Source organism: Fukomys damarensis, unplaced genomic scaffold (genome assembly GCF_012274545.1).
Source record: "Fukomys damarensis isolate Sample0158 unplaced genomic scaffold, DMR_v1.0_HiC HiC_scaffold_3, whole genome shotgun sequence".
In the NCBI taxonomy this organism is placed as follows: domain Eukaryota; kingdom Metazoa; phylum Chordata; class Mammalia; order Rodentia; family Bathyergidae; genus Fukomys; species Fukomys damarensis.
The window spans coordinates 6,823,038-6,838,072 of record NW_022900915.1 but is presented as its reverse complement, the minus strand read 5'-3'; the positions used below and the strand labels follow the sequence as shown (position 1 = coordinate 6,838,072).

At 39.9% G+C, this 15,035-nt stretch overlaps 1 long non-coding RNA gene across 1 annotated transcript in view; it reads left to right on the top strand.

The window, feature by feature from the left end:
• Nucleotides 1-11,646, top strand: part of LOC104864299 — an 89,787-nt gene extending 78,141 nt beyond the window's left edge. The window contains exons 4-6 of the long non-coding RNA XR_004518262.1: nt 9,826-9,970; nt 10,081-10,133; nt 11,613-11,646. This is a non-coding gene — a long non-coding RNA (uncharacterized LOC104864299). The remainder of the gene's footprint in view (nt 1-9,825; nt 9,971-10,080; nt 10,134-11,612) is intronic.
• The last annotated feature ends 3,389 nt before the right edge of the window (nt 11,647-15,035 follow it).

The following is a 15,035-nucleotide window of genomic DNA, read 5'->3' as shown; positions in this document are numbered from 1 at the left end:
GATCCTGCTGCATGGTATAATAAAATGCCTGACTTAAGAAAACCCTTCTTCCTCCACATATCAGAAAAGAGAGGGGCCAGGGATTTAGCTCAGCGGTTTGGTGGCCTGCCTTGCAAGCGCAATAGACCCAAGTTCAATCCCCGGTACCAAAAAAAAAAGAGAGAGAGGAATTGCTTTGGGTGTCTCGACCCAAAGACTAGGACATGAACTCTGCCCACTGGCATACTTTTTAAAAAGTTAGGTGCAGTGGCTGCTGGATGGCCACCGTGTCTGAGAGCTATAGCAGCTACAACTATGCTAGCAGAGGAAGCTACAAAACTAACTTTAGGACAGAAACTAGAAGTCCTGACTCCCCATCAGGTCAGAACAATTCTAGAGACCAAAGGTCAACTGTGGTTAACAGGGGGGTGGCTTGCTAATTATCATGCTGATGACCATGCTTTTAGAAACCCCTGAGGTTATTATGAAAACTTGTACTATTCTTAATCCTTGCTCTCTGATGTCTACTTGTGCAGAAGTTAGCTATTCTTGTGAACAAATGATCTCACAGACCTATCCAAGGAGGCAGGACATCAATAATGATTCTAAGGAGGTGTGGTTCACTGATAAGAGTAGCTTTGTCTAAGAACGATATCAAAAGGGAGCTTATGCAGTTAGTTCATAACAGCTCATTGAAACCAAAACTCTTTCCCCAGGGACCTCTACTCAAAAGGCAAAGCTAATAGCTCTTATTTGGTCACTGATACTAGGAAAAGGCAAGAAAATATACATCTATACAGAACCAAATATACCTTTCTGATGCCCATGCAGCAATTTGGAAAGGAGCCTGATAACCAATAAGCAATCATCTATAAAACACAAAGAGGAATTTCTACAACTCATAGAGGTGGTCTCTTATCCCAAGAAGGATGCTGTCATTCATTGCAAGGGATCCCAAAGAGACATGTCTAAAGCCTCTTGGGAAATCAGAAGGGTAACAGAGAGGCAAGAAGGACAGCCCTACAGCCCCTCAAGGTACTCACCTTATTCTGTATCCCAAGGAACCACTCTGGCCCTTTTCCAAGGGATGCCCTGACAGGCTACAAAAATCCTTCATGGGAAATGGTCACTGGAGTTTTCACAGGACTAAGAAAAAAGTCAATCTCGAGAAACTCTGGAAGATCTGATGCTCCTCTTCAGAAAGCAAAACTCTAGTATTGCTCTGAGTAAGAGTAAATAGAATCACTAATGACCCTAATTAACCACAGCTTTCATAGGCATCTGTCTTAAGGCACCTGTTTTTAATTAGATACATTACCTGGGTAATGTTCTCAAGCTCCTGATAATTTATCTAACCTCTCTCTTTGCCATGCTTTATCCTCCACAAGAAGCAGAAAAATCTGATCTGCTTCTTACACTTAGGTTGTATATCCTCAGCATAATAATAAATTATTTTCTTTCCTCTCTCAAACAGACAGCTCATTAGTCACTAATTCTTTCCTCATGGTCTCCAGCCAGGGTTTTGTTTTTCAACCCAGCCACAGCACCCAAGGTAGGTGGAGGACACATAATCCCCACTATGTAGGGCCTGTTGCCCCTTCCGGCCAGAAGAGACAACAGCAGACAGCACCCTTCACACCATCAGCACCCTGTAAAGAATTATGGGGATATATATCTCTCAGGGGACATGTGGCAGGTCAGCGAGTGGCAAAGTTGGCTGGGGTAGTAGGTGTGACCTGTTAATTACAAAATCCCAGGACACATGTGCAGGACAGGTCTCAAAGCCCTGCACATGGACTTCTTGAACAAATCTGAGCAAATTGTCAATCGGGTGGCCTAGACCTGACGTCAGCGTGAAAAGTGGGTGATGCAGAAAAGACCGTCCACATTTTTTGCCCCTCTGTTTCCCTTTGCATGGTGGCCCACCCTCAAGCTGTATGGTGGTCTCCTTCTCCTACTTTTCCTTGGCCAAAAGTCACTCTGCAGAGCCTGTCTCTCTTCCTACCTTTAATAAAACTGTGCTACCGTTTATGCTAGTCTTGACCAATTCTTTGCTCAGGACAAAAAGAACCAAGAAGGAGACTCCAATTCTTCAATATCCACAGCTCTAGATTTTGTAATATCTGTTTTATTTTGATCTATCTGTCAAGTGTAGTATGGCAATGTTACCAAAATATCTTCCTAATTATCCTGTTAGCTAGTCTGGCCTTGGGCTGAGTTTGTGGTTGTGGTTGTTATCTTTATACCCTACAGTTTTCCCTTTCCTCGTGGAACTATTCCTTCCGTAGACTTTTTGTCAGTTTGTGGCTGTTACCTCACTTTTCCAAAAAATTCATGACAACTGCACGTTTAGTTATTCTTTCTTCTGGCATTGCAAGAATGGAAATGACACCGTTTGCAGCTCACCAAGACCTAGAATGGAATCTGTATCCTGATTTTTAATCTAAGATATGCTTGTTCTATGTCTGCATGCTCTAGTTTACTGCAGCCCTCAATATTTCTTACAGCATTACACTTTATTATTTTATATAATTGTATTCCTTTCTTGGACTTTGCAAGTGTTTGAACTTTTGGCTCCAGCTTTACAGACTTTTTTCCTAATACTCATTCTAAGTAAACAGATTTTGAATCATTTCATCAGATATCATCCAACTTAGACTTAAACAATTGCGGCCGTTGAGGAACGCCTAAGGCTTGTTGCAAAAATCTCCATATCTACAATTCTTACTATTGGCACACCATTATTTTAAGTGCATTTGTGCTGCTATAATAAAATAGCTGAGTCTGGAGAATTTGTAAACACTGGAAATGTTTTTCTCACAATTTGGGAGGCTTAGAAGTCCAAGTTAAAGCACCGACAGGTTCAGTGTCTGGTAAAGGCTTTCTTCTGGTTGCAAAGTTGATACCTTATTGCTGTGTACTTAGACAGCAGAGGCACAGGAGCAGAAAAAAGCAAAAAGGCCTGAACTTCTCCTCAATATCTAGCATAAAGATTCCTAATTCCATTTGTCAGGGCCAAGCCCTTGTGACAAAATCCAATTTCTCACTTTATAGTACTATCATATTGGTGATTTTTTTGTTTTATTTTGTTTGGTTTGTTATTGTTTGTTTTTTTGAGATAGGGTCTCCCTATGTAATTCAGGTTAGCTTTGAATTCATTGCATAGCCCAGGTGGACCTCAAGCTCAGAGAGATCCTCCTGCCTCAGCCTCCTGAGTGCTGGGATTACAAGTGTGCATAACCATGCCCGGTTTGGTGATTAGTTTTTTTTTTTTAATATACAGATTTTGAAATGAAGCTACATTTAGACTGTAACAGCCACTGTCTTATGTTTTCAGAATTCCTAATTAAAATACAAATATATTTCTTGAGATGAACAATACATCAACTAATTAATTATCAGTTTTCCCAAGAGTAGAAGGCAAGTTCCTGAGAGATTTGAAGTCAGAAAAGGTAAGTTTTGACATCTAGAGTAGACTGAGAATGGAAATGTATAGCGTGACATAAGGAGTTATCTGGTATGTAGAAAACCAAACAATAGCCAAAGGATATATAAAGCTCTAAGTGGGGTGGGTAAGGGAATAGGTGTCAGAAAAGCAGAAGGAGCAAAGAAAGGAATTTCATTTTGGAGTGAGGAAAATATTTCCTAAACAAAATAAGCAAGTTTTACCTTATTTATGTGTTTTCCCCCCATAAGGCCAGAAGTAGATGTCACCTTTATTAACCTTATTTCAGCTGGAGGGTGTGGAAATTCTCAGAGACCATCAGATATTGGAGGACCAGGGTTTACATTTCTCTGGTTTAACTCACTTTACTACAGTCATTTTTTTAAAAGTCTGTAAATGTTATTTAAGGAATTTCACATGTTTTGATGTGTTTCCCTGTGTTTTAAGGTCACCTTATTTAAAGCTTTAAACAAGACCTATCTTCAAGATAGTCCTTTTACAAAGGTAGGATTTAACCCACAGGTGTCCCAGCCCACAGAGCTTTTATTGGGTCTCTTTAAATTCCACTTGAATATAGACATAATGAGGACAACTTCAAAAATTCTCCATTTCCCGTCTTTGGGATCTGATTTTGACATTTTATGGGATGCTCAGGATTGAATCCAGGGCCTTCATGCTGAACTAACCCCAGTTAGTTAATTTTTTTCTTTTCTATTTAGAAACAGAGTCTTGCTAGGTCACTAAATTGCTCAGGCTGGCTTCGAACTCGGGACCCTCCCGCCACAGCTTGGGATCACAAGCATGAGCCACCTCATCCAGTTAGAATCTGGCTTTTTAAAGCAACTGACTTTAATGTCTTTCCTATAAATTGAACTGTAGAAAGCATATTGGTATTTTGGCAAGTGAAATAAAACACCTTATTCCTTAATGATTTCTGAAATTGAAAGTCAATATTTTTCTGTTGTTACACGTTTTCATTCACCAGCTAGCAAACAGTGTACAGGTCTTATCAGCACTGTGCTGTGCTCACTGTAGCAGGGAATTTATTAGCCCTGGTCTCCATTTAGTTGAGTTAACAATTCCTTGGAACCACGATTACTGATGTCTTTCCTCACCAAGGTGTGCAGCAGACCCTTCGCTGACTGACATTTCCCCCCGATACATTCCTACATCATCTTCAGATCTCACCATCATGAAAGATATTTTACTACCAACTAAGAGGCTACTATATTTGGAGTTCAACTTTTTCTTCCAGTACAGAGAGCCTGCTGTTTTTTTGTTTTGTTTTGTTTTGTTTTGTTTTGTTTTTTTGATGTCACACTCCTTTCATAATTATTCTTTTTTTTTCTTTTGCTTGAGGCACAAAATGATGATTTTGGTGGCTGTGAATCTTTTTCCCCTTATGAGATTTTTCTCACCAAGCATGATTCTGTCTGCCAGCAGAGGAGCACAGAGGTGCAGTGTCTCTGGATTCCAGATCGGGTGAGATCATTGCTCCTCGTGAGTAATCATTTTCCGTGTTCGCCAAAAATGCAGTCATAAAGTACAGTTTTTCACTCGCACATCTTTCTGTGCTTTCATACAATCCAACTCTATGTTGCTGAGGCAGACTCAAGGCAGCAGAAAGGGTCGGAATAAGCTTTCTTTGGCAGAACATGTTACAGCTTCCACAAAATGATTGCAACGTGTTCGTGCATTTGACTATTTCAGGGCTGTGAGTAACGCATGAAGTTATTACTCATTTTTCATAGACTGACTTCCAGCTGAGTGGATGATTTAGGCCTGAGATCACATCCGTGATGGCTGGTGAAGACTACATTCGAGGCTCATGACTCCTAATTTAGTACCCCTTTTCAATACTTTTTGTGAAAAGTTCGATAGAGCTATCTGGTTACACGAGGACGAGAGCCCAAAAAACTGCCAGGGATCACCCTGTAAATTGATATGAGCTAAAATTTCACTTTTGCTTTAGTTGTCAATTTTTTATCACAAAAATCCATTTTCAGTTATTTTCTTAAACTGGTAAATGTTGGAAGAAAATCATTCCTCACTTGCTCAAAACTTCAGCAGCTGCGAAACTTGCAAGCATACAGTACAAATAATTGAATTAGGTTTACTCTTCAAGGCCTGGAAACTCCTTTTAATTAGCCCTGCCTGCTAGATTTTACCAATCCTTTCAAATCTAGATCAAATATTTGTTCTTCCATGAAACCTCAGGTTTAACTCATCCAGACATAATCCCTTTTTCCTCTAGATTTCCAACATAATTTACTTGGTCTATTGGTTGTTTTAGAATACGTTGCTAAGTGCCTTTCAATAAATATATAAAATGAGAGAAGTTCATGCTGAAAAGAGAAATCAGATATTAAATTGAATCAGGAAGAAGACAAGACTTATTTATTAATACATTTATTTAAAAATATGTTCTGAGCTTCTCTAATGTACCAAGTACTATAAAATACTTGGGATAGTACAATAGGCAAAGAGAGTTCCCGCCTCAGTTGTTAGTGAATGTTATTTAAATACTTCATTGCACCGAACTCTAAACTTTACTGTAGTTTATCATTCAGTTTGTACTGATCTTCTAATAAGTTCTGCCTGGCATAACAAATATTTTGTATGTTCATTCAGTAAAAGTAATTGCAAGAACAGTTTAAAAAGAAAAAAATTGTATTTTCTCCACTTCTAACACACCTAGAACTCGATTCACTGTGTACACGTGGGCATTCAAATGACTGTTGATTAAAAGTTGATACGGCCATTTTTCCCTTCTTGTCTCATAGTTTTTCTCTCCTTCCTTTCCTTTCCCCCACCCTACTCTTCCCCTTCCGCTTTGAACCTTTTCTTCCTATTTCACATTATCTATTATATATTCTGGGCCTTGTTAACACTTAATGTGTACCTAAAAATGTACCAATAAAGTAAATGTTTTAAAAATCTTAAGGGAAAAACTAGACAAGAAAGAGGATGACAGCAGCAATCAGCTTAGAACTTCACCCAAGTGTAGAACAAAATGGGGTTAGACATGGTCTTCTGCTTAGACAAAGAACCCCTGTCCTGCTCCACTTGATCATTTCATATTTCCATTTCAGACAAATAACAAGGATCAATTCTATTCACACATTAAATGGCTCCATTATCACAAAAGCTGATGTTGCCACACGACAAGGGTTACAAGCTCTGGTGAATCAATGCAGGGCCAAATCAGACACCAGAAAAGTGAACTACGGAGAGCTGGTTCCCAGAGAGAGGCTGACGCTGGGCATCAGCTGTAGCTGTTGCTCCTTTCCATGAATTTCGAGGCTAGAGAGGACACTGATCAAAGCTCACACTGTGAAGTTACACTAACTGAGCTACATTCCCACCAGAGGGTGTAAAGCCCGGGATCCTTCTGTACTATAATTGTAAGATGTTTTATGATTAAATGCACGGTAAATATATAGAGAAATATTTAGATATATGGAATCTATTTTATAGCATTGTTCATTGGTGTTGTTTGAAGCCTCACAGCTTAGAATAATTGATGATATAGATTCTGGTCTGAGCCAAAGGCCCTAGAACAAAGACCACTAAAACGAGGTGCTAGAACACTGTCCCACACAATGTCTGTTCTCTGACATTTTTGTACCGTCTCATCCCTGAACAGAATGGGTGCCTACCCATAATAGAGTTCAATTCCCTTTACTCACTTTCTGACTAAAGTGCTAATCTCTTGTATAATCACCATAACAGGCATATTGAAAATAATGTATAGCCAGGTATCCTAGCAATGACTCAACTGACACACCAAATAAGCTAGCATAAGTAATTATAACAATGCCTACTACAAGCTACATGCCAGTTAAAATTAGCAATTTCCAATTTTTCAGAAGGAGCCATAAACCCAAATATTTATATGAAATCCCAAAGTTTACATGTTTATAACTTCATCGAAATTTTAATTAGCGATGTGTATTTTAAAGACACACTTGTGGGCCAGGGATTTAGCTCAGCAGTTCAGTGGCCCGCCTTGCAAGCGCAAGGACCCGAGTTCAATCCCCGGTACCAAAACATAGGTAAATAAATAAAATAAAGACACCCTCGTGACTGCTGATATATGACCTGTGTAGCATGCAAGTCTTTTAATTTAGTCTTAGTATTATGTACTTAGTCAATTCATTAACTGAGCACCAGGGCTACCGCAGTAAGTAAAACCAAAGAACTCTTCGCCCTGTGGCACAGAATTCTAGTGCTGATCACATGTGAAGGGCACATGAGGGAGTGAAGGGCAGGATAACATAAAATAAACAGATAGGAATGACAAGTTCTATGAAGATAATTCACTGTGTGAAAGGAGACCAAATACTTGACACCCAAAGTTAAAGGAGGAGAGGTTTACTTAGCTCACAGTTTGTAGAGGTTTCAGTCTGCAGTTGGTTGGCTCCAAGGCAGGGTGGCACGTGGCAGAGAGGATCTCAGAGGAGAAACAGTTAATTGCATGAAGAAGACAGCAAAGCAACGAGGAACCTGAACTGGGTCTTTTTGCCCCTTTTATCTTATCCAGATTACTCAGGACAGGGGCACTCACACCCTTCATCCTAGTGCCCTTGGACCTAGCACTGCACCATGAATCTACTCCGGCATCACACACTCTAGATATGTGGCTGCCTCTGCAAAAGCCCCACCTATGACGATGTGAGGTTTTGGGGGGACATCCAGACACAGACCATAACAAAAGCAATGCCCAATTAGGACGGAAAAAGAAAAAATATTTTATGTAGAATAATTAAGGAGTTCTGTATAAGTGGATATGCAAACCTGGAGCTTAGAAAAGAGGTCAGGCATTAGAACATCCATTAGGGAAATAGAATTTAAAATCTTATGGTGTAAGATTACTATAGAAATACGGATAAATGATCAGCTATGAGGCTACAGCCACATTTAGAGGATGAGAAACTGAATAACCAACAAATGTGTGCAGGATGCAAACAGGCAACGTCAAGAGAAAGGCGCCGTAATGAGAATGGTGCAGAAGGCTCACGTAGGCAAATGCTCTTGACAAATGCAGCGACTGAGGACCAACCTTGACCGCTGTGTTTGGTAACGTAGAGGTCACTGGTCATTTTATCAAGGTAGCTTTAGTGGGTTGGTGGGAACACAGAGAGTGGCTTCAAAAGAGAATGAAAGGAGAGACAATACTTGCAAGCTTACTGTACAAAGAACCACACAGAGAAATGTGGCAGTGGCCAGAGAAGATTGATTATAGGTTAAATGCTTTCTGTCACTGTCGCCATCTGGTTTCCAAAGGGGGTGATCTTGTTTTTGTTTTGGTTGCCCTTTTAGAGGGGGGAGATTTTTCAACATGTAAAATACAAGAGAGGGAAAATAAAATTACTTTAAAATATTGAACAAAGACTTTGTTTCCATTTTTTTCCTTTTCTCATATTTTTTCTTTTCCCTTCTCACATTTCCTCTGTCCCTCCACTTCCCCTACACCTTTAGACCTTTTCTTCCCATTACAATATATCAAATACACATTTTGATCCTTATTCAGTGTTGGGGTTGGGTGAAGGGAGAGCAGGGGAATGGGGGAAAAATGAGAACCAAGACCTGTCATGTAAAGGCACAAGATCCCAATGATGAATGTAACTGTACTGTGTACCTAAAATGGACCAATAAAAAATTAAAATTTTCAAAATATTTTAAAAATTGAACAAAGTTGAGAGGATTCTCACCATATTGCCTATATACAGTAATGAAAATGCTAATAAAACATTGTGAGACTATTTTCTTAATGTTTTATAGAACTTAAGAATGCACCAGAATATTTGCTTTACAGGGTCTTTTGTAGATGGCAAGTGTTTTTTTAAAAAGCAAACATAAATAACATAGTTGAACTTTTCATCTGCTTTTAAAATGGCAACTCACTTAAGCTACCTGTAAGAACCATTTAATATAAAGATAGCGCTTTCCAAGAATAAGTTTCCATTTATCATTGAAGGATATACAGAGATAAATTAATGACATAATAAAACTGACTTTTTGACTCTACGTATTTTAACAAACTAATAGATCTCTGTGTCTTCTGCGAGGCTCCGCATCCAGAGGAGTTTCATCACCCCCAAAACGCCACAGGCTACTACTTGTAGTCACACATTCAAGCCAGCCCAGCCCTTGCTAGAGCTGTTCTCTTGGCCACGTTTTTTCCATGGCTATCAATTTACTTCAAGTCGACGCAGGCTTCTTAGCGGTTCCCACAAAGGTTCCTACTACTCTTGGTGGACCACCTCTGAGAGGAAATGTAATAGAAAAAGGAGATTAAAAGAGTGTCACGATTCACTCTGTGGGCACAAGCACATGTGACAGAATGAAATGGGGAAAAATAGCTAACTTTTCACGCCAACCCTTTGCTCTTTCCCTAGGGTATCTGTTGCCAACTGCCCATTTTCTGTCTCACTCAAACTTCATCGGGAGATGCAGAGAGGATTCCAGAGAGAGCAGGAATGCATAACATCAATGTTCTCATTCCTTGAAGCCCCACTCGTCACAAAACAGGAGGAATGAAAGGTGAATGTGAGAAATCACAGTAATCTCCTCCCTACCCTGGAATTATGTTTCAGACTTGAGCTCCGGGAAGACACAGCCAACTTAATGATGCTTTTTTTTTTTTTCCCCAGATAGAGGGAAAAATGGAGAATCTTTCCCTGGGGAATAAAGGCAAAATAAAGAGGTATAGATGCATTCCTTTAAAAACATGGCATTTCCAAGACAATTTGCCCTTTGGGGACAAGTCTGAGGCAGAAATTCCCTGGACCATGAGTCTGGGGAGAATAATAGAGATAACGAAATGATATTTAGCCAAAAAAAAAAAAAAATTCCTATCCCTACATGAAATTCCCCGTGGTGGCTGGGCAAGGTTAATAACTTTCCTCTGGCTCCAGGGGTGATGGAAATTGGTTTGGAGAGTGAGTGAAATGATGACTTCCTAGAAGCTAAAAAAAAAAAATTTTTTTTTCATAGATTGAAGAGATTACAGTGATGTATGTAAACTGTTAGAGGTGAGTTGTCAGGTGTCCTCTCCAGCGCAGTGGACAGGTGACCGTTTCGTCACTTACAGGTGACAGCACAACCCCACACTAGTAGCACAAGACAGTGAAGGGAGACAGACTTTCCCCTTCCTTGCTGTGAATGTCTAAAAGATTATCAGGATGGACTTCGTCCTTGACTTGCACCCTTTCAGGGGAAGAAGTAAGAACTCCAGAGTTCAGATTTGAATTTAATTGAGTCTGAATTATTAATTCTTAGAAATGACTCATTGGATTAAATTTAATCCTGATGTTACCTGTCTAGGGGTGAATCAGGAGTTCTTTTTCTTATTGCTGAAGCTGGTGACCAGTACATGAATTTGGTGTCAGAAGCACTACTTTCGTAGCCCAGGAACCAGCTTTAGAGGCAACATATGGCTGCTGATCACATTCCTGGCTCTCACAAAACTCCTCTGAGGAATCATGGCATTGCCCATCCTGCTGAGGCTTCTTTAGTGTTTTTGAAAACAAAAAAAAGCATAGTTCTAACATTTTATTTAAAATGAGTACAAATTCTAGGTAAACTTTGTAAAGATAAAGTACATAGTCATTAATGGTCAGTTTTTAAACAATGAAAGGGCAAAATTCCTCACGAACTTTATTTACCTCAGGAAAGCGGAAAGTATGGTGAAAGAACGAGGGTAAAGACATGACTCCCACCTCTGCTTTCTAGAGAAACCTACTTCCAAGTAGACCATACATCCACGGAGCTCAGAATGAGCATTTTAAATTTAACCACAAGATTAGGGCCCACAGATTTGATCCTTAGCTGTGAAAGTTTTGCTGAGTTTTTCAAGATCTCAATATTAAGGAAAAAAGAATCATCCAGGGAGCTTGTTAAACATGAAGATTCTGGTTTAGCTGACTGAGATTCTTCTTCTTTTCTTCTTCTTCTGCTTTTTTTTTTAACAAGCATGAATTAAAATTTGAGTAAAGACTGAGGATTTGGTTAATGAGTTCTGTGCACCCAGCTTGAACATCCTGGATCTGAGCCGTCTCAGTATGGGACCCCAGTTACTGTCACTTTCCTCTGCTGATGCATGCTCAACGGTCCCCACAGGTCCCCCACTCCTCTAGGCCTTAATCAGCACAATTAATCATTCCTCCTCTTCTCTTAAAAACAGTTGTTCCGGCACCAGCCTCACCAGCACAAGGACCCAACTTCAATCCCAGTACCAGTAAATACCAATAAATAAATAAATAAAAGTTCTCCACTTATTTGTCAGAAATTTTGTATTTTTTTTCCTTTACAGGTACAGTTTAGGTGTACAATAGTCACATCCATCATTGGGATCTGGTACCTTTACGTGACAGATCTTGGTTCTTATTTTTTCCCCATTCCCCTGCCCTCCCTTCACCCCTTTCACCCTCCCCTGCCAAGACTTTGTTTCCATTTTTTTCTTTTCTCTTATTTTTTCTTTTCCCTTCTCACCTTTTCCCCTACCTTTCCCTCTTCCCTACACCTTTAGACCTTTTGTTTGTATTTTGATGCAGCAGTTACTGCCCTCAAGATGTCCAGGAATGGCCGACATCTTAGTGCACATCTGCCATCTGGTGGCGAGATTTGATTCCGATGCTGGCAAATTAAAGATGATCCTTTTTGCTTTTTAAATTTGATGATTGATGATTGATTGATTTCACAGTTTATACAAGCTTAAGAAAGGTTTCTCTTTTAAAGCACTGTGTATAAAGAAGGAAAAGGTAGGTGAATGGTGCCTCCTTACCTGACAGTTTTGGAGAGCAGCACTGAAGGCTTCTCCAGGAAGCCTTCGATGTTGATGTGGACCTGCAGGGTGCAGGAGCTCGGCTTTTCCTCTGAACAGGTTTGATGTCAGCTCCTCTGCACCAGGATCCAGACCCAGGAGTCACCCTTCCTGGGACTGGTATCTAATTAGGGGTGGTGTGAGCAGGGGAAGTTGGAGAAATTGGAAGCGATGCTCTGGAGCATTATAATAAATAAGCACAAGACATTCCATCAACAAGTTTGCTAACCGAAGTAATGAATCCATGAATATTCTTAATCTTGGGTCTCTGGTTTACTTCCCACTTTCCACAGAAGCCTTATGACATAAATTAACAAAATAATATAACCCGAAATTTTTAGATTGTAGGGTGACACGCATTCACGCATGCACACACGGAGGAGAGGAGAGGAGAAAATCTCCTATTTTCAACAGTTATTATTAACAGCTATTAGGCCCTCACGACAGTCACCACAAAAGTAAAATTAGAGTGGAAGAACCATCCGGAAGTTTAGTGATGGCGAACCTTTCACAGCAACCCCAAACCCACATATCTCTTACGGTGTCAACACTGCAATGAAACCTGAATATTGAGGTTCTGGTTTAGAAGAACAACTGATACGCTTTGCTTGTGTGCCGATGTACCACAGGTTTGCTACCACCGGTGCAGAAGACAGTAGTTTCACTCCAGGTATGATTTCTGACAAGTCTTAAATGATTCTCAGCCTCAGTCTTTTCAAATATATATTTCATGCACTTATGTCACAGACTGATAATGGAGAAGAATGTTTTGAAATTATGTGTAAGGTGTAACTAAATCTGTGCTGTGTATCGGCCCTACGCATCTTGAACGAAGGCCAGGATTTTTGCTAAATTGAGTGAGACTTTTAAAAACTGGAATAAAATGACAAGATTCAGAGCCTGGCCATAAAGTCTCAGAGAAGCTTGAGCAAAGTTAGGACAAAGACAAAGTCCTCATCAGGAATCTTTTTGGACAACGCAGAAAATGCCGCTAAAATAGGTGTTAAAGATAAGCAAAATGTTTCTTTTGCCATACTATAAATTCATGAGTTTGTAACCATTATATTAGACAACTCTGGCAACAGAAACTGTGAAATTATTTATGAAGCCTTGATTCTAAATATTTTAGTTCTCGCGGAGGGTCTTTGACCTCCCTGACTGCGCGCCACCAGATCCAGTAAGGAAGGTAGCCACGCGGGAGCCCTTGAAACACCCCCACAACCTCCCCCCGCCCCGTTCTCAAACCTCCTGATTGGGCCAATCCTTGGACCCACTCGGCAGAGGCATAGGTGATCATGAAGGGTATTTTTCTGAGCTCCCAACTGTGCACATCTTTAAAGAAAGGGCAGGGGAACCCTGTAATAGAACTGAGTGGAGTTCAGCCCTATGGGTTGGGAAACTCAGTTTAGGCCTTGTGGGCTGAGGTCATTCTGCGTCGCGGGGACCTGCCATTGGCTGGATGAGATCAGGGGATTTGGTTCTGCACATGGCTGTACAAGTGGTATAATATGACAACAGAGACACAGTCTGAAAGAGGCCCTTCAAATTCTTTATTTTTTTTTCTTTTCTTTTCCTCATTCCACCCTACAATTTCTTTCTTTTTACTCTCCTCTCTCTCCAAACAGTCTCTTGCTCCACCATATTACCCCTCATCTCCCTTTTTATTCCTGCTCCTGCCCTAACTCAGACTTCTTCTTTTATTATTTTTTCTTTTTTTCCTTTATGTTCTTTTCTCCTGTCATTTTACCTCACTCATGGCTCCGTAGCTTCAAGGGAAGGTGAGCCCCTGTTACTGTTAAGGGGATATATTCTTGTCCATATTCCTTCACTCTGTTGATCCCCTTTGAAGTTAATAGTTTTGTAAAGATAGTATGGTCATTCTACGTACCTGGCTTCACTTGAAACCTTCTCCAATTCTTTCACTCATCTATTCCTCTCATCCTAACTCAGTCTAAGCCCCCATCCAAAAATGGTAAAGATGCAATATTGAAAAGCGTATTCACTGAAGACATATTTTGGGCTGCTTCTTGATATTAATTTAATTCACATGGTTTAAAGGTGATAGATTAATGACTACCACAAGTGGTCAATTTGCAGGCTGTGCTTGATCCTATTGGGCTGCTGAATGTATCAAGTGGGATAAAGGATTGTGATTGATTTAATGAGTTGTTTTCTCTGATATTTTGAAAATGAGGATGCCTATGAGTCACTAGAGACTCAAAAGCTAAAAAAACAACTATATTGGGAAGATTTAAATAATAACCCAGAAATTAAACCAAGCACAACCCAACAACAAAAATAAAAATGAGAAAACACTTAAGCAAGACACAAAGACAGACTTCCAGTTCACCAATGGCAAACAGGAGGGCAAATAAGGATGAAAAGTCTGATTGTGAACCATTAGGACACCCTGGACCCATAGCACAGGAGGTAACAAAACAGATCAATCAGGCTCTGGAAAAATTCAAATCAGAAATAATTCCCCGGTTAACCATAGAGATGGTGAGCAAAATGAAAGTCATGATTCGAGACTCTAGAACAGAAACTGACAAAAAAAATAGACCATGATAGAAGCCATGAAGATTCAGCATAAGAAAGAAATGGAAACAATGAATGCCCAACAGAGGAAAGAAATGGAATCCATAAAACAGATTCAAACAGATATCCAGGAGATTAAAAACTCTATTGAAAGTGTACGCAACAGAATACAAGAATGCAAAGATAGACTCTCAGATATAGAAGATAGGATTGCAGTCAGTGACCGTGAAAAAAGAGGTCTGTCAA